The sequence below is a fragment of the Ochotona princeps genome, chromosome 12 (genome assembly GCF_030435755.1).
Source record: "Ochotona princeps isolate mOchPri1 chromosome 12, mOchPri1.hap1, whole genome shotgun sequence".
Classification (NCBI taxonomy): domain Eukaryota; kingdom Metazoa; phylum Chordata; class Mammalia; order Lagomorpha; family Ochotonidae; genus Ochotona; species Ochotona princeps.
The window spans coordinates 27,631,423-27,651,766 of record NC_080843.1 but is presented as its reverse complement, the minus strand read 5'-3'; the positions used below and the strand labels follow the sequence as shown (position 1 = coordinate 27,651,766).

General features: G+C 41.8%; 1 protein-coding gene across 7 annotated transcripts in view; it reads right to left on the bottom strand.

Moving 5' to 3' along the window:
• Positions 1-20,344, bottom strand: part of KLF12 (KLF transcription factor 12) — a 427,134-nt gene that overhangs the window by 17,842 nt on the left and 388,948 nt on the right. The gene's annotated exons all lie outside the window — the stretch shown is intronic.

Sequence of the window (20,344 nt, the reverse complement as noted above, 5' to 3'; positions counted from 1 at the left end):
TCATCCCTTTTTCTGTCAACCATAAAAATCTTTAAAATTACACTGAAATATGATTAGAAAAAGTCATCTCACAGATTTGAACTATAAAGATATTCGCCACTGTTAATATTCTGACATGTTTCCTTCCAGGCTTTTCATGTTTTGATGCTGTAATACATCACTTTTTACTAGCATATTGTTTGTTTTTACAGAACCGAACAATGCAGAGAAAGATAAAGCTGCCCACTGGTTCTCACCATCATGTTGGTCCTTCCACCTCATCCCAAGGGAAACCATAATCACCACTTTTCCTAGATCTGTCAAATTCTTTGGAATTTTGTTTACCTGTACACATATGTACTCACACCAAAAAATGTAGTATTTTTACTTAAAAAAAAGACAGAGACACAGTGAAAAAGATGGAAATCTCCCATCTGTCTCCCATCAAATGCCTACAGTAGCTGGGGACTGGGCCAGGCCAGAGCCAAGAGCCTGGAATGTAATCTGGGTATCCCGTTTGCACGACTGTGATCCCGGGATATGAGCTACCACCTGCTGCCTGACGGCAGGGCATTTTCAGGAAACTGGAATTGGCAGAACCAGGCCTGCTGCCGGGGAGGGGTGTGGACAACACAAGCGGCACTGTCCCCCCTTGCCAAATGCCAACTTCTGCTGGGCAGCTTTCAAGGTCAAACAAGTACTTCACAAACCATTCCATCCCTCTATTTAGTCAACCATTAGCATCTGAGATTTATACCTTGTGCTACATACAATGTAACGCATTAAAACACTATATACATATGTTTGTATATACACACACACACATAAAATAATGTATTGACTCCAAGTAAGTTTTTTCATAATTTAACGTCTTCATTTTTTCTTTGTTAGTGCTACATAAAGTAATGATGCATTTAACAATACCTGACAATTCAACTTGGATTAAGGTCACTCAAATTTTTTTCTGGAAGGGCTAGACAGTAAATATCTCAACTTTGAGGGCTACACACAGTCTCAGGTTGTAATTAGGCAACTTGGCAACTGTCTCATGAAAACAGTTACAGACAACATATATATGTTTTTAATTTTTTTCCATCTGAGAGGCAAAAAGTGTGAGAAATGCATTACAACAGCTGGGTTCACAACCCAAATATAGACAACAGACAGGGGTGGGCTGAGGCCAGAGCCTGGGTACAGGAACCCAAGTATCTGAGCCATCAGCGTTGCTAAAATGGCAGTAAGCTGATGACAGAATCAAGGCCACATAGTCTGTCTTGGGATGTAATAGCATCCTAATTGTTCAGCTACACACTTCACTCCAGACAGTATCACTAGGAGTGTTGCTAGATTCCAATACAACTTCACTTATACAAATACCACGTAATGGGTCCGACACAGTAGCCTAGTGGCTAAAGTCCTTGCTTTGCATGTGCCGGGATCCCATATGGGCATTGGTTTATATCCCGGCTGCTCACTTCCCTTCTGGATCTCTGCCTGTGGCCTGGGAAAGCAGTCGAGGACAGCCCAAAGCCTTGGGATCCTGCACCCACATGGGAGATCAGAAGAAGCTCCTGGCTCCTGGCTTTGGATCGGCTCAGCTCCAGCTGTTGCGGCTACCTGGAAGATCTTTCTGTCTCTCCTCCTCTTTGTAAATCTGACTTATACATAAATACATAAACAAATAAATAAATCTTTTTTAAAAAATACCACATATTTTTTCTAAGAGCTACAGTTTGTACACCCTTAGCTTTCATGGAATATAAGTTTAATGAATCGTCATCTCAGAGTTGTAAAAACTCACTTCCTGGGGTCCTCAAGATGACACAACAAGCTAATCTCCTGCCTGCAGTGCCGCCACCCTGTCTAGGTGCTGGTTCTAGCCTAGGTTCTCTATTTCTGATCCGCTGATCCGGCTCCCTGCCAATGGCCTGGGAAGCCCGTGGAGGCTGGCCCAAGGCCTTAGGCCCTTGCACTCACATGGGCGAGGCAGAAGCAGCTCCTGGTTCCCGGCTTTGGTCCGGACCAGGCCTGGTTGTCGCGGCCATTCCGACAATGAACCAGCTGATGAAAGATCTTTCTGTCTCTCCCACCCTCCCTCTCTCTCTCTCTGTAACTCTTTCAAGTAAAATCAATAAATCTTTTTTAAAAAATTCATTTTCTAAGGACAGACTTAGAAACTTCTAACACTGCACTGTTAGATTGCTTGGGCAAATGTTTTTAAACGTCTCCTACATATGGTGCCTTTTAGGTTTTCAATGTCTTCCTTCCTTATACAAATAACACATTAGGCAGCCAAAGCTGTGTATTTGGTAAGATCAGATATAAATGATATTTATCTACCTGGGTTTCCAAGAATATTTTGTAAAATCTGTCTTAGTGGAAGAAAAGAACATTTGTGAGTATGGCTAAGTCGCTTTTTGTAGCCTTCTTATCAATCAATGTAGATTTGTGGTTTTCCATGCAGCTAATTTAGCTGCAAGGATTGTAGTGTACTGTGGAAATATACTACAATCAAAACAGTGTGAAAAGAGACAAAACAGTGTGACTGTTGTGTCTCAAGAAAGACTGGCTGGAGTCACTTCTGACAAGGTACGTTCCGGCACTGGACGACTCCTGGAACAGGTAAAACTATGCATGATAAAAAGGGAACGTTGAACTGCTTATATATGCAATGATGAAAATAAACAGACATTGTGGCAGTACTGAACAGATTTTACGGGAGGGACAAGGCCATGCCATTACATACTCCATCCGCTACTTACACTTAGGGCAGGCCAGGGGAAAGAAAGACGTTTTAATCCATATCCAAATGAAAGACATATTAGGTGAGTGATCTGAATGCTAGATGAGCTCATGCTCTGCTTTTCCAGATTCAAAAGTAAAATACTCTGGAATATTCTACAGAGCAACTAACTGTCACTGTGCAACGAATATCATTTTTTAAAAAGTTAAAAGGCTCCGTGTAACGAATAGGTGCCCCCTTGTGAAACTGGCTTTGAAATGACATTCACTAGATACATGATCTATAATCTCTCTTTTCAGTGGCAGATAGCCTCAGAAGATAGAAAGAAATCTTGAGGCTGGTACTGTGGCATATAATGAGTCCCGGGTGATCCACTTCAAATCTAATTCCCTGTTAATGTTCTGGGAAAGCAGAAGACGGCCCAAGTGCTTGGGCTCCTGCACCCACATGGGAGACCTGGAGGAAGCTCTTGCCTCCTGACTTCACCTGGCCCTAGGCTTGGCTACTGCAGTCATTTGGAGAATTAATCAGTGAAAGTGATTAATCAGTGAAAGTGTCTCTCTTCTCTCCCTCCCTCTCTACTTTCTCTGTCTCCTTTTGTAACTTTGCTTTTAAATAAATACATAAATAGATCTTAAAAGTAATGTTTAAGGTCACCTTTTAGAACTTATGTGCTCTTTGTGGAAAGGCAGTGGGGTGAGGGTGGAACTGGGGTGAAGGAAGAGCCAAGGGCAGAAGAACTTGAACACAGGAGAGCAGGCAGACAGTGCAGCTGCAGGGAGGCCCGCAGGCGTGCTGGGGTCACAGCACCATCCCACAGTTGGTGGTACTTAGGTAGAACACGGCTGTGGTCCGGGGCTATGACCTAGCCAAGTCCACAACTAGAAAGGGGACAGTCACGGTACTAACGTGTGTGTGTCCTGAACTTGAGACATTGTTGACATTAAAGAGATGTTTCCTCAATAGAAAAAATAAGTGTATTAAGCTAGGTGTCACCAGATTTTTAAATTTAATTCAGCAGTTGATTTTTTGTTTTAACTGATCCTTGCTAAAATTCTTTGATTGTAAATCTTCAGATCTTGATAATCCAGGTCCTACTTGTAACCATGTCCCCATTTTTTTTTAAATACTCTTAGAAATCAGGGCATCTGAGTAGCAGATTAAAAAGGCAGGTATCTAAGGGTTTACATCCGAGTTCAAGAGCAGGGCATGGTTATACACTGCTGACAATAAAAATTCTCTGTGCTGGCCCATGAAGCTGCTTAAGCCTAACCTTTGATTTCCAGAAAGCATCTAGGCACAGAGGAAGTGGGGAAAGGGCGCTGCTCTCCTCCCAGCAGGACTCGCTGCCCACGTCACCACGGGGCTCCACAGCCCCAGCCCCGTTTGGTGACGGAGCCCTGTCTGTGCTTTCAGTGTCTGCCATGCCCTCCCCGTGCCCTTTGTTTGTATGGAACACATATGCAGCATCCTTCAATGTGTGCAATCTGACTTTTATTTGCCTTAAAGACTGGTCTTGTCCTGAAAGATGGGCGTGTTCCATGGCTACTACCTGTGCGGAATGCTTCTGGCAATTCTTGGTAACAAGCTTGGTGAGATTGGGCCCGGCGGCGTGGCCTAGCGGCTAAAGTCCTCGCCTTGAAAGCCCCGGGATCCCATATGGGCGCCGGTTCTAATCCCGGCAGCTCCACTTCCCATCCAGCTCCCTGCTTGTGGCCTGGGAAAGCAGTTGAGGACGGCCCAATGCATTGGGACCCTGCACCCGCGTGGGAGACCCGGAAGAGGTTCCTGGTTCCCGGCATCGGATCGGCGCGCACCGGCCCGTTGCGGCTCACTTGGGGAGTGAATCATCGGACGGAAGATCTTCCTCTCTGTCTCTCCTCCTCTCTGTATATCTGGCTGTAATAAAATGAATAAAATCTTTAAAAAAAAAAAAAAAAAACAAGCTTGGTGAGATAAAAATGGCCGAGGTAAAAACAGTTGCTACTGTGTTCCCAAATTTTGTACTAAATACATCTCTGTAGGTCCAAAGAATAATAACGGAGGGCACATTTCCTTCCCCAGAAGGTTAGACCATTTAGAGCAGTGAACGAGGGCCTGAGGGGGCCTCGCAGGCACCACACTGTAGTAATTAGATGTAGAGAGAACAGATGAGTGAATCATGACTTCGGCTGCACAACAGTCCCACTCGGAATGGCAAGTTAAATTAGAGTGAAACCCAGAGAGGCTCGGAAAGTCAGATCCAGGAACAGCTCTATTTAAATTGACGGTACCGCATGGCTGCCATGAAAGAAATTAGGGTTAACTGTAATCAGCAGGTAATAAAAGACCATTTGTCACAGGCGACCTCAGTGTGATGAGATGCCCTTCACTGAAATTGGAGTTTCTCTTGGAGCTTAAAAAAGTCGGGGATGGGGGGTGGGGAGTCCAGGATATTCATTCGAGGCTGCCAAGAGGACACACATCCACCATTTAAAAACAAGAACAGCAAACAGAATTGAAGGTGCTTTGGCAAATTCAAACTTGCTCTCAGTGGAACTCAAAGGAGCAGGGCCGGCACAACAACAGCTGAACCTGACTTACAGAATGAGTGCTCTGTGGCAGGCCCTGCTTAAGCCTCCAGGCAAGCCTGTGACGTCCACGCTGGGAGTGTCTCAGTTTTACAGATAGGGAAACTGAGGCACAGAGCAGTGAAGGCCACAGTCAAGGCAGAGTCAGTGGCCGTGCTGAGAAGTGAACCCAGGTCACCGTAACTGACACATCACACTGCTTCAACGAGACATTGGAGTTATCCACCATTACATGACAACATTTTATATAATATATATAACATAGTATATATGTGTAATATATGTAACACATCACATATGTCACATATAATATATAGTATATTATATGTGTTGTATATAATATTTTATATATATGTGTAATATATAATGTTATATATTTTTATTATATATTTAAATTTAAAATATATTTAAAACATATATGATAATGTTGAAGCTGGTAGAAATGATAAATATTAGAAGTATTAATATCTTGTGAATGCAGTGGATTTAAGAAAATAAACATTTTTTAAACTTCAAATATATATATATATATATATATATTTAGAATGTCCTTCTCTAACCCATCTAAAACAAAGGCACTTAAAGCGTGATTACTTTCTACTTAAGAATTTCACAGTACAGTGTCTCATAAATACTATCAGAGGGGTACCAGTACACTTACTTACTATTTATTTAACTAAGAAAGTACGTTCTGGGCTGGAATTCTGGGGTCTGGTGAGGTAAGCTACCATCTGGGAGAGTGACATCCTCCAACAGTGCTCTTTCCAGTCCTGGCTGCTTCCCTTCTGATCCAGGTCTCTGCTAATGTGTCTTGAAAGCAGGGGAAAATAGCCCGGATGCTTGGGCCACTGTGACTCATGTGGGAGACTTGGGTGGGGTCACTGTATGCTTTTGGGGAATAAACCGCAGCATCAAAGATCTCTGTTTGTCTCTTTAATTTTGCCTTTCAAATAAATAAATAAACCTTTAGAATTTCTAAATGCATATTGTTTAACAGTTGTTGAAAAGCATCCATTTCTTCCTAGGAAAATGTTCTTTAAAGGGGTGAGCTTGGCCATGGCCCACAATGCTTTTGTCAGCGACACGACACTGTTGCGGTAAGGTAAGTGATAGCACTGTTCAGAGAAATAAATTTTCTCCTGCTTTCAAAGTTTATTTCAAGATTACTTGAATAAGACATGAAATATTACCTACAGGAATTTTGAATTGCCTTGTGCCATAAAATACCTGTAAGTAGAACCACCTCCTTGTTAGGCAAGCAAATGTCACTTTTGGAATGCATTATTGAAGCCCTACATCAAACAAGAGCTGATAAGACTTCAGTTCAGCAGGATTTACAAACCTCCCAGTAAAGGAAATTCTATTTATGAGGATAAGCTCAGAAACTGGGTGATTTTCTAGGCGTTTCTCAGCCAGCAGATGGCTCTCAGAAGCAGACATCTTCATCTTTATCTTTCATACTACGCCAGATTCAAGTTCCTATCAAGGCACATCAATGTCTTTCCCAGGACACTCACTCGGGAAAGGGGTCACAGAGAGGCGCCCCCTGCCCCCTGGCCAGCCACAGGCAGAGCAGACTCACCGGCACAAAGTTCCTCTTCCACTACTCTCTGCGCTTTCATTTTGGAAAAGTGTTTTTGAACAGATTGAAACTGTAAGATTTGTAGCTGCCATGGTTTCTGAGAGCTGTGATTAAGGCATTACGGCATTTCATGATTAAATACAGATCCAGTAAAAATGTTTTTCACAAAATATACAAATACAGACCAATGCATTTGCCAAAATGTCAAAAAATTCACTCTTGCATAGATTCAATATTCAATAGATTCAAATGCATTTTACAACTTGTATGAACAGAGTATGTTCAAAATATTTGTAATCACTGTTTTATTTAAACATATAACATCACCTAAAAGACAAATGAAAAGACAATGTGTTTGCAAATGAGCCTTTTTTCGTGTGGGGAAGGGGAAGCCTACAGATAGCTTCACAGTATATCATGATTTTATTGGGATGTAACAGTATGACATATTTGTTTAGATAATTTTTTAGATTAGTAGAAAATACAAAATCAAGCATATCTTTTTCCCTTTTTCAGTTCACTCTGTTTTAGAAAGTAAGAATATAATTCTATTAAACAAAAGGTGTAAGGCAATTAAAATAGAAAAAAAAAGAATCACCAATTGCATTAGCTAAGATTGGTATTATCAAGCCTTAGGATGGAAACAGACTACAGGCTGAAAGAGAATTGTTTACTAACAAAAATGGTCTAACACTGTTATACAGTGTCATTCAGAATGGTTACTTTGGGGGCGGGCATTTTATATACTGTTAAGACCTTACTTCCATAAGATCGGTTCATAATGTAGGATGAAATAAGCATTTCTGAACAGGCTGGATTTCTGAATTACATTGCCCATACTCACTGAATGGAAGGTAACAAAACTTAGTCAAATATTTTAGAGCAACAGAAAGGTTCTTTGGAAAACATTGTTGCTTAAGTTATGCTTTTTGCCAGGAGTTGCAGTTGAGAGGATTAAGGGAACCTCAAAACCACTTTCTAGGTCAGAAAGGGATGACAGGTAATTATTTTAATCTGGATGCCTACAGTCAAGCCCTGCCCTCCACCCTGTGACCCAGGCCCTACCATTCCTAGAGCCTTGTAAGAGCAGTTTTACTTCTGGTTTCACTGGGTGACACTCAAACACCACTGACTGTGACACTCTCTAAAAATTATGCGAAATTAGAAAAAGAGATTCCCCCATTTGACTAGGGGTAAACTTTAAGCTACTCAAAGAGGAAGATAAAGTCTCACACGTGCCCCTGTGGAAGCTGACATCATTAACAGATGTTTGAGAGTGTGAAGGGAGAGGAAGTGAGGCAGGAAGTGGGGACGCACAGTCCAGTCTGAGAAATTTCTCCAGCAGATCCACGGGGACCTCACCACGCGGCTGGAGGGCGGCCCCACTCAGAAGGCTCATTTTCTACGTCCAAAGAATCTTCTTCTACAGCAGATTCAGTAATAAGGTTGTCCTCCATGGCTGTACCCCAGGCAAACACAGTATATAATGAGACTCTATGTTTTAAATATTAAACTTTGCATAAGAGGTTCCAAATATATAGCTCCAATGAGACATTATAATGCAACCATAAAATCAACTTTTGACATGACCATCAAAACAGGCCTCCATCAATTTTATGCTGATCGTTAACCAGATCTATGTTACACTAGAGATCAGTTTTATTAAAGAGCACTGAAATTATATCACTAACTACCTGGTACTTAAGCTTACATAAATCATTGCAAGTTTTTATTGCATGCATGGGGATATATAATAACAAGATCAAGTCAAACTCACTCATAATGGTCAACTTAAGTTTCTGTGGCCAAAATGGCTATCTGGTGCCACACGTAAGCATTTCTCGTACCATAACATGTCTATGTATTTGAACTTTGGAGAAAAACAAAACTCTTCTCATCCGGAAAGGAATAATTTACCTCCTTTTAATTTCTCTTTTTGAAAACTTCAATTAGGTTTTAAGTATCAAGTTGAATTAATGTTGGAGACACACAGAGGCATATTAATATGACCTTTATTCATATTTGGGGAACATTGACTACATGAGGATACTAATGCTAAAGAAAGATGACTCTAATCACTATGTTAATGCCATATAGGCAAATACCTGGAACCAGACACTGGGTTTCCTGACTGAGAGCCTGTCCACTCTCCCATGAAGCTGTAGAAAGATGTCTGTGGTAATTTTTACTGAGTGTGAAAGAAAACCTACTTGGCAATATCACATTTTCCCATCTTTTCATCAGATGGAATGATAAACCACATCCTATTTAGCCTTTGCTTTGGCTGCTAGGAACTCAGAAACAACAGCCTAAGCTCTGGTGCTTCTTTCCCACTGTGAGATCTGAGACATAAAGCTGCATGTTTTGACTGTATACAGTGGTGTTTTAAATGTAGATCCCATGAAGTCTTTTCCAAATCAGGTGAATGCTTCATGATGAGCAGGGAAGCAGACACAAAAAAACAGAGCATGCTGTCCTTTACAATGTACAAGGTCATGTGAAATCCGAATAGGAAATCTGCAGACCTCCAAATGGAAGTTTCACAATCAATAGGCTTCTGTAATCCTTAAGAAAGAAAGAAAACACAACCAGAAAGTCTCCAATTTGGGGGCAGAGGAAAAATAGAGGAATTATAATCTGAAAGTCTAAACACATCCCTTGTTAAAAATCACTATTTAAAATTCTATTTGTTTGAAAGGCAAGATGTACACACACAGGGAGGGAGGGAGGGAAGGAGGGAGGGAGGGAGGGAGGGGAGAGAGAGAGAGACAGAGACAGAGAGACTGAGGCAGGAGCCCGGGTGCTTCAACTATCTCCTCCTGCTGCCAAGGATGCACATTTGACCAGGATACTGAAATCGGAAGAGGGACTGGAAGCTGACTTCCAATTGGCACCTTAATCTATTCATTTGCAAAATGTTTACATGAAGGGGAGACTGATACACAGAGAAGGACAGAAAGAGAAAAGAGAGAATGGAGTAGACAGAAAAGAAATTTTCATCCATTGTTTGCTCCCCATATGATTGCAATAGCCAAGTCTGGGGCAGGCCGGAACCGGGAACTAGTGAATTTGTATCAGGATCACACGTGAATGGAAGGGACCCATACACCTGGCCATCTTCTACTGCATTTGCAAGTGTGTCAGCAGAGAACTGGACTAGAAGTAGGGTGGCTGAGACTCAAACAGGGACCTCAATATGGAATGCCAGCATCACAAACAGTGGCTTAAACTGTTGTACGACAACACCAACTCTCCCAAGTGGCATCATAAACCTTGAAACAATTGTCTGCCCCTAGCTGTTTTACAGCTTATTACACCATACTAGCTATGGTATCTTGAACATTCATTGTCTTTGACATTCAGATTCCCACATGTCAAATGTATATTTAAAAACACTTCATAAAGTTTATTTCAGAGTAACAGAAAGCTGATCACCGTCCAACAGTTCCCCAATATTTCTTAATCTTTTTATACTTCTATGTTGGAATAATGGTTTTACTAACATATAATTCATATGCTGTACAAGTCACCCTCACAAGCTGTATGATTCAGTAGTGTTCAGTGCATATATAACATGCAACTATCACCTTTATTTAGTTCCAAAACATTTCCATCACTCCCAAAGAGAACTTTATACTCATCAGCAGTCATTTGGCCTCTTCTCTAGTTCTTGGCTACGTCAACTTCCCTCTGTTTGTCCTTTTGGGTTTTCCTAATCTGGACTTAAAAATAGAATTGTGTAACATATCTTGCTCTTTCCAAAGTTCATTTGTGTTGCTGCGCATGTCAATACTTCATTGCTTTTTATGGTCAAAGAACATTTCACAGTTGGACATAACACATTTTGTTTCTCTTTTCACTAATTAATGGGCATTTAAACTGATTCCATCATATATTTTTTGGCCTTTGTGATTAGCACTGCTGCAAACATATGCATATGCTTTCAAATACCTCAGTCACGTACCTAGGGACAGAATTACCAGGCTATTGTTAAGTTTGTATTTCATGTTTTGAAGAACTACTAGATTGCTTTTTGAACTGGCTGGGCCATTTTACAATCTCAACTGCACTGTAAGACTGAATTTCTTTATATGAAATCTATCATTTTAATTTGAGCTATCTTAGGGAGGTGTGATTGCATTGTGGTTTTGATTAGTATTTCCCTAATGACTAATGACATTGAGAATCTTTTGAAGTGCTCATAGGTCATTTGTGTACCTTTTTTAGAGAAATGTCTACTCACATGCCTCGCCCATTTTAAAATTGTGTTTTTACTGTTGAGTGGTAAGATTTCTTCAAGTACTCTGTGGCTAAGTTTCTTAGCTATGACTTGTAAATGTTTTCTGTGAGCTGCCTTTTCAAAAAAAAAGTGCATTTTCATCTACTTGATGACAGAGAGCAAGTGAGAGCTTTTTCATCTACTCATTTACTCCCCAAAAGCCCACAACAGCCAAGGCTAAACCAGATCAAAGCTTAGAGTCAAGCACTCCATCTGGGTTTCTGTCACCGGCAGCAGAGGCTCAGGCACTTGAACTGTCATCTGCGGCCTCCGAGATTACATTAGCAGACACTGGGTCAGAAATGGAGTAGCTGGGCTCCATTTGGCACTCCATCAGGGAGCAGGCATCCTAAGTGGTGGTTTAACCCACTGTGCCACTCTTGCCCATCTTTGCACATTAACAATCACATCCTTAAAGCACAAAACATGTATGTATTTATTATGAAGCCCAAGTATTTCTTAAGTGATGTATATATTTGCTGTTGCAACCCCTAAGATGGCTTTGTCTAATCTAAAGTCTTGAAGATTTACTCCGTTTTAGGAGTTTTGTAGACGAAGCTCTTAAATCTGGAACAATGGTACAATCTGAGTTAAATTTTTTTGTAGATTGTAAGAAGTTCAATTTTATTTCCTTTGCATGTGAATACTTGGTTGTTCCAATAACAATGTTGAAAAACATTATTCTTTCTTCATTGAATTGTCTTGGTACATTTGTCAAACTCCATTGGCTATAAATTTAAGGGTTTGTTCTTGGACTTATTTCTCTCCCCTTGCTCGATATAAATGATCCCAGTCCCACCCTTTCTTGATTTTGTAGCTTTGAAGCACATTTAGGAATTAGAAAGCACCACTCTTTCAAATTTGTTCGTTTTCCCAAGGGTTGTTTCCATAAGAAGTTTAAGATTGTCTGCTCAACTTTCTGCAAAAGAAAATGCCACTGGAATTTGGATTGGGTTTGCACTGAATCTGCAGGATAATTTGTAGAATGTTGATGCCTTAACATTTATCCTTTCAATCCATGAACATAAAGTATCTTTCCATTTAAGTTTAAAATAATTTTTAAATTGATGTTTTTCGATGTTCAAGTCTTACACTTTCTTTGTTAAATTTATTCCCGGTATTTTCTTGTTTTTCATGTTGTTGTACAAGAGACTGTTCTTGGTTTCATTTTCAGATCCTCTATTATTAGTATATAGAAATGCTATACTGGCATACTATATTAGCATATTAATACTAGATTAGTATACAGAAACACAATAGATTTCTTTATATTGACCTTCTGTCCTACAGCCTTGTTGAACCTTTTTATTAGTTCTAATAATCTTTAGGAAAACTTTTCAGGATTTTCTCCATATAGGATCATGTCAACTGCAAATAGAGATGCTTTCATTTCTCCTTACTAATTCCAGTTTCTTGTAGCTCCTTTTCTTAACTGCCCTGGCTAGAATGTTAGGAGTGTGTCTACCCTGCCTGATCTTAGGAGAAGTAATTCCTCTTTGATCTTTAAGCATGAGGTTTTCATAGATGCACTTTCTCAGGCTGAGGGTATTCTCTTCTATTTCTAGGGTGCTGAGTGTTTGAGTGTTTTCATCAGGAAAGGATGTTGGACATTGTCAGATGCTATCCCTACATCTTCTGAGATGATCACATGGTTTTGGTTCTGCTGATATGGTATACCATGGTCATCGATGCCCTACCAACTTCCTTCCTGTGTGCTAATCTCACTCATCCATTTATGCAATTGTTTCTATACTTGATCTTAGCCAAAAGACCGACAAGCAATGGAATTGCTTTTATATGTTGCTTCAATCTTTTTTTGTTCCCTGAGGGATTTTGAACTTCCTTTATGAGGGTTACTGGTCTGTGGTTTTCTTATGAGATCTCTACTAGTTTTGCTATCTGGGTTACCATAGGTGGGAGTTCTGAGCTCTTACTTGAACTGGAACTTCATGGTGTCACGTTCATTACCAAGAGCGACTCCTTATCATGCCACTCATTCGCATTTGCTCTATTTACCCTTTCCAACCTGTTTTGCTCTTAGTCTGCTTTAATAGGGCTTGACATTTCCATACCCTATTATCTAATGTCCCATATCACTAAGTCTTAGGGACACACTATCAATTGCTCAGAGTTAGTCCATTATTATTTAATTAAGAAGAATTTGATACGAATTTGGCAAGTTTCAAAATTCATGTAAATCTTACTTAGCTGACTGGTTTTACTCTTTTCCATTAAAGCCAGAACTGAACACAATTCTCAGAAACAGAATATTGCTAGTTATTGTTTGACTCTTGGTGAGTTCTGAACTGTTTGCAGTACATTTTTTTAAAGATTTATTATTTTCATTGGAAAGACAGATATACAGAGAGTAGGAGAGACAGAGGAAGATCTTTCATCTGACGGCTCACTCCTCAAGTGGCTGCAACAGCCGGAGCTGAGCCAATGCGAAGCTAAGAGCCTCTTCCAGGTCTCCCACATGGATGCAGTTTGCTAAAGTTTTGGGCCGTCCTCGACTGTTTTCCCAGGCCCAAAGCAGGGAAGTGGAACCCCTGGGATCAGAACCAGCGCCCATATGCGATCCTGGCGTGTTCAAGGTGAGGACTTTAACCGCTATGCTATCACGCTGGGCCCTTGCAGCACATTTTGTATCCAAAGTGAAAAACTGCAGATGATGTGATATTGGATTCGACAGCATTATAGATACATTTAGATTAACACAAAAACTGCATAGAGGGAGGAAGCATACATAATCACTGGCAGGGAATTACAGCCAAGAAATATGTGAGAAAAGAGTAGCTCACAACAGTTAAGTTCCTCAAAGGCGACAGAACTCTAGCTTGTACATCCACCTCATACATCTCCCATGGAAAGATGGAAAATCTTAACACTTCCAAGGTGACAACAAAACTCAGTCTCTCGCACCACATTTATTGGTGACGAGATATAGTACATACCCTATTACTATTTTTTTTCCTACTGAGAAAATTAGCAAAAAATGCAAGTAGGATATTAGTAGCAGCTAATTATTTTTTTTTTTATTTTTAAATAATCTTACTTAGTTGATTAGGGTACAAAGGGTCAAGGGCTACAGGGTGGTAGTACCATTGTTTCCACACTAATATTATCATTTTTCCCTGTATCTGATGTGAGGGGAGTAACAAAGGGAAAAGCCCCACCCAGCCTCCTACCCATCCCAGACCCCCAATGGCAGCTAATTATATAAGTGCTTCTCATCGCAAAACTACTGATTCAGTCAAATAAAATAATTATTTCCTGTAAAATTACCACAGGAAAGAAGGTGTGAATGGGAGAGCACTACTGGGAATTCTGTAATTTGTGAATAGAATCTGGTTTCCTCAAATATGTGAAAAGTCATTCAAACGTGGGTAAAATTTAAGTCATGTATAAGTTGAAGGCCTGCCCCCAATCTTTGTTGTTTTCTCAGATTTATTTATTTTTTATTGGAAAGTCAGATATACAGAGAGGAGGAGAGACAGAAAAGAAGATCTTCCATCTGCGATTCACTCCCCAAGTGGGCACAACGCCTGCAGCTGAGCCAATCCAAAGCTAGCAGCCAGGAGCCTCTTCCAGGTCTCCCATGCAGGTGCAGAGTCCTAAGGCCTTGGGCTATCCTCGACTGCTTTCCCAGGCCACAAACAGGGAGAGAGAAGGGAATTCTAGCAGAAGGGTCACCAGGATTAGAACTGGCACCCATATAGCATCCCAACACATGTAAAGCGAGAACTTTAGCCACAAGGCTAACCCAGTGTCCCCCTTCCTTTACCCGCATGTCCATTTCCAGGAGGTTCAAATTCTCACAGACACTTTGTCCTCCTAATCAGTCCTGATGCTAAACCAGCTCCATCTTCAAGCTGCATATCAAGAACAAGGTGCAGAAACCCAGCTGAACATTTGGAAGCCCCTTTTAGGACAGACCTGAGAGGGGCCATCTGTACCCTCAGCTAGACCCCATTCACTCCACGCCACTCACCACCTGGAAAGGAATGAAGCCCTGCGATACTCAGCACCTGCACCTCAGCTTCCTTCGTCTGACTCAGGGCTCTCTCCTCTCCATCGCTTCCTGGCTTCTTCTCTTACCTCCAACTTCACACAAGAGAAAAACAACACATTCCTTCCCTTGGCACAAGCAAAGCAGTTTTCCCCTATCCAAAGCCCTGGGGTAAGGTCGTATCCAAGTCCTCAGCTGGGAGAGATGGTCAGGTTCAGTGTATAGGCTACTTCCAAGGTATCTGAAATGCACATTTCCAACACTCAGTTTTGTTCTGGAGGAAGCTGGTGCCAGCTGCTAAGATAATAAAATTTCCTCCAATGTATTATGTATGCAAATTATAATCATGCAAGCCATAAAAACGATGTATGATGAAGAGGGACATAGTAAAGTGCTGTGGGAATCAGGGGAGGGAGTATCTAATTCTGTTTGGGAAGATCAGGGTAAACTCCATGGAGGACACCAACAGGTGCATCTGAAAGAACAATGATGTGGCTGTTTCCATGGGAAAGAGTCAGCAGAAGACAATGAGGAACTGATGATTATGCAGGTCGAGAATCACACATCTGGGGTTCGGTTGTGGTGTTGCATGTTAAGTGGCCACCTGCAACACCGGCATCCCATATGGGTGCCCTTCAAGTCCTAGTGTGTGTCTGGAAAAGCAGTGGAACCTGCTCGATTGCTTGGGCCCTGCACCCAGGAAGATCAGGATGAAGCCTCTGACTCCAGGCTTTCGTCTTGTCCAGCCCTGGTCACTGTGGCCAACTGGGGAAAGAATCAATAGATGGAAGATCTCGCTCTCTCCTTGCTTTGTAACTCTGCCTTTCAAAGAAACAAATATGAAAGAATCACAGTTAATCTACTAAATATCGTAATGGCCAATGCAGAATTTTTAATATCGACCAATTCCCTGTAGCAGGCTTCCTCTTGATTCTCTAACTCACATCTTTCCTGTCATAGTTCTTCATTTCTTTCCAGAAACTTACCCACCTCATGCTTTACTAATGGGTCTGACTGACTTCTCAAGTTCCTGTTTTTGTGGGAGAACTGCCTAAGATTTAGTCACACCGGTGCAGAAGGAACAGAATGCTGGAAACGGCCAAGTCACTCAACCTGGGCATGTGACAAAGGAAAAAGCTCACCCGGGGGACTCAAGGGACAGGAGCCGGAGCAAAACGTACATGCAGCAGCACTAGGATTGATGTCCAGGGAAAGCTAAGCCTGGAGCCCATCTCATCAAACCTTAGCATAAATGGTCTGCTTGCAAGCTCCAACATGGTTGGCCAGCAGTTCCACATCCCAGCTATGCTGCCCAAACCTGAAAATCTTTTTTTTTTATAGACCCAAATCATGGAGACAGATCTGTCTCCTGTGCTGTTGTTGCAGATAGGTTTTTGTGTATGTGGTGCAAGGTCTTTAGCTCACTGACAATACCTATGCGCAGGCAGGAACGAACACAGAGCAGACAGCGAGACCACAGCCACCATGGACTGTGAAGGGTCCCCTCGGGAGAACTTCACTGTGTAGGGCTATGACAGAGTTTTGCGTTTGAGATTTTAGAGATGAATTCTGGCTTATAAATGTAGCACTCGCTGGAAAGGGAGTGATTCAAGGCGAGGCCTTGTTCAGACAGCTACTTATTGTTATGTTGTAAATTGGTGGATTCCACCTAAAACAAAATAGTGTCTTTGAATCTAAATCAGAGAGGACCAACACCAAAGCAGTGCCCAGGCAGAACTGCTGATTCCTGGTGACGGGGGATGAGGGAGAGCAAGGAATGAAAGGTAGCCCCAGGGGATCAGCCTGGGATCAGGACATTGGTTATTAACCTATCTCTGGGATCTACCACAAACTTGGAGAATAAGCAACGATTCACACTAATTTGAAAAATAGCAGAGTGGTGTTTTCTTAGAATTGGATGCATAAATAATAACTGCAAAGGGTAGGGGAAATCATTACAAATTAGTATTTTTCAGGGATAACTTGAATGAATTTTACAAAAGAAAGCCTATAAAGTAGATTTAATGGCAATGGAATTTTATTACATGCTGCTGGCTGTGTCATTGTAAAGGCCAGGTACTTTGTAAGAAAATTAAAATGCACAGTTTTTGTTTATTCAGTCAATTAACATACAGTAAATTCTTTTAGAGATACTGCTAAGTTTATGGCTGGCAGTTAACATACTTGATGACCTAGGCATGATTGCTTTTCTGATTGGTTTTAATGATAGGAATTTGTTTTGCAGGGCGTCTAAGAGCTGCACTTCAGTAGAGGGACGGACAAGGGGACAAACGCAGCAAGTCCTCCGGGTCTCGCTGAGCACTCTGAATGTGAGGCTCAGGATTTGGGTTCTCCTCCTGCTGTGGGAGACTGCTGGGGTTCCTGCCTACCGGCTTCAGGCTGGCCCAGCTCTAGCTATTGCAAGCATATGGGGAGGGAAGCAGCGAATGGAAGAGGGAACTCTCTCCTTCTGCCTTTCAAAGAAAATAAAAATTAAAAAAAAATTGTTTACTGAATTTCAATACATGTCGCTGTCTTCACCGTCATGTTCTTACCTGGTTTTCTGCCCCGGGCAGGATCACACGGCAACAGCTTTCTACGCTTACCTACCACTGTTCCCCAGGTGCATGCTAAAATATGCACAGCATGAAATTCACCCTTTAATCATTTTAAGCATGCAGTGCCGTGCCCCTAAGTACATTCACGTTAGAACAGCATTCCTTCCCAGAATTTCCATTCCTATGAGACAGTTACTGCCCAACCACTCTTTTCCTTCAGCCTCTGGTAAGCCCTGGTGGGCCTTCTGCCTCCATGAATACTCCTGCTATAGGTACTGCAGAAAGAGGAAACCACACGGTACTTGACTTTTTTTGTCGGTCTTATTGCAGCAAGCCTGATATTCTCAAGGTCCACCTGTTGTAGCATGAGGTGGTGTTCATTCCCTAATTTTAAGGCTGAATAATATTCCTGTGTATTTGTGCGCATCGAATATCACAGTCTATTTTTTAATCATCCATTGACGGACATTTGAGCTGATTCCTCCTTCTGGCTACTGTGAACAACACTGCCACAATCACACTCTTCTTTAAGTCTCTCCTTTTAATTCTTTTGGCATATAAGCAGTCTTCAAGAAGGTCATGGAAAATGCAGAGTATGAAAAATTATGTATAAGATTTCAAAAAATCTGGGTCCAACGCGATAGCCTAGTGATTAAGTCTTTGCCTTGTATCAGCCAGGATCCCATATGGGGACTGGTTCCTGTCTGGCTGCTTCACTTCCCATCTAGCTCCCTGCTGGTGGCCTGGAAAAGCAGTAGAGGATGGCCCAAGGCCTTGGGACCCTGTGCCCACAAGGGAGACCTGGAAGAAGCTCCTGGCTCCTGGCTTTGGATAGGCTCTGCTCTGGCTGTTGGGCCACTTGGGGAGTGAACCAGTGGGTAGAAGATCTTTCTCTCAATATCTCCTTCTCTCTGTAAATCTGACTTTCCAATTAAAAAAAGTACAAATTTTAAAATATCTTAAACCTATATTTTCATTCCTTTTTTTTTTTTTTTTTTTTAAGATTTACTGAATTTTATTTTAAGGTCAGAAATATAGAGAGGAGGAGAGATCTGGAAGGAAATCTTCTGTCCGATGATTCACTCCCCAAGTGACTTCAACGGTTGGAGCTGAGCCAATCCGAAGCCAGGAGCCAGGAACTTCCTCCAGATGTCCCACGCAGGTGCAGGGTCCCAAGGCTTTGGGCCGTCCTCGACTGCTTTAACAGGACACAAGCAGGGAGCTGGATGGGAAGTGGAGCTGCCGGGATTAGAACTGGCGCCCTTATGGGATCCCGGTGCGTTCAAGGCAAGGACTTTAACCGCTAGGCCGTCACGCCAGGCCCAGGTAATTGTATGTTTTAACATTGAGATTCACCAACTGTTTTCAATGGCAGTGACACTCTTTCACATTCCCACAAAGTAAAAGTGCCCTAATTTTTCAATATCTTCACTCACACGTGTTATTTTCCACTTTTTAAAATAACAGCCATCTGAGTGGCTATGAAGTGGTTTCAAGCAGTCTTCATAGTAAAACAAGTTATGTCCTATCAAAACACCAGTGGCTTTCCATTGCACTGAGATCAAGGACCCAGGTCTTCATTATCAAGTATAAGAGGTTATGGCATAGTCTCAGACCAAGCCATTTTTCTTCCAGCTTCCTCTGCTCCAGCCACAATGGCTTTCAAACTATTCCTGGAATGCATCAACATGCGCCTCAGCTCAGAGCCTTCATTCTTGCTCTGCCCAGCCTAGAGCTACTTCTCACCCTTACTACAGGGCTCCAGGCTTCCCGTAACTCATGGCTCTGAATGAATGCTCCTTCTCCAAGACTCCGGCCCTGCATTCACCTGAAACAGCTCCCTTAGCTCTAGCCCCACTGCTCTCATGGCCTTCCGCTTTGCTTTTCTTCCCTCCCCTTATCACCACCAACACAATGTGGTCTATTTTTTCATTATCCAAATCTCTCACTTGAATGTAAGTTCTACACTGGTGGGCAAGGGAAACCTTTTCCCTTCATTATCCCAAATGCGTAATGTGCCAGGGAAATTGTAGGTACTAGTTATTAACACAATATACGGATATAGGCTTACAGCAGCTTGAAAGTTTGGGATTTTTTTTTTTTTTTGTGGGGGAGACTATTTACTTATTTATTTTGAAAGACAAAGTTGCAGAGAGAGAGTGAGAGACAGAGAAACAGAGACCATCCATCCTCTGATTCAATCCCCAGACAGTCACGAGGGCCAGGGCTGGGAGGCCGACACCAAGAGCCAGGAGCTGCATCTCCCACATCACATCTGCTGCTTTCCCAAGTACACTAGAAGGCAGGAAGATCAGAAGTGGAGCAGCTAAACCTCCAACCAGCATCCATAGGAGAGGCTAGCGATATGAGAGATCGTGTAACCATTTTTCATGGTTTAGCATTTTTAAGGCAAAGAATCTTACATTTTCGGGTTGGGGCTAGGATTCATTGATGTCTGAAAATAATAAAAAACTCTTTTTTTCTTTTTCAGTTGTGGGAGATACAGGGGTATTGTTCCTTTAGTCATTCATTAGAAAGGCAGAAACAAAGACAGAGACTGATCCTCCATCTGCCACTTGACGCCACAAATCCCTGCAACAGCTGTCAAAGAACCAGGCCAAATC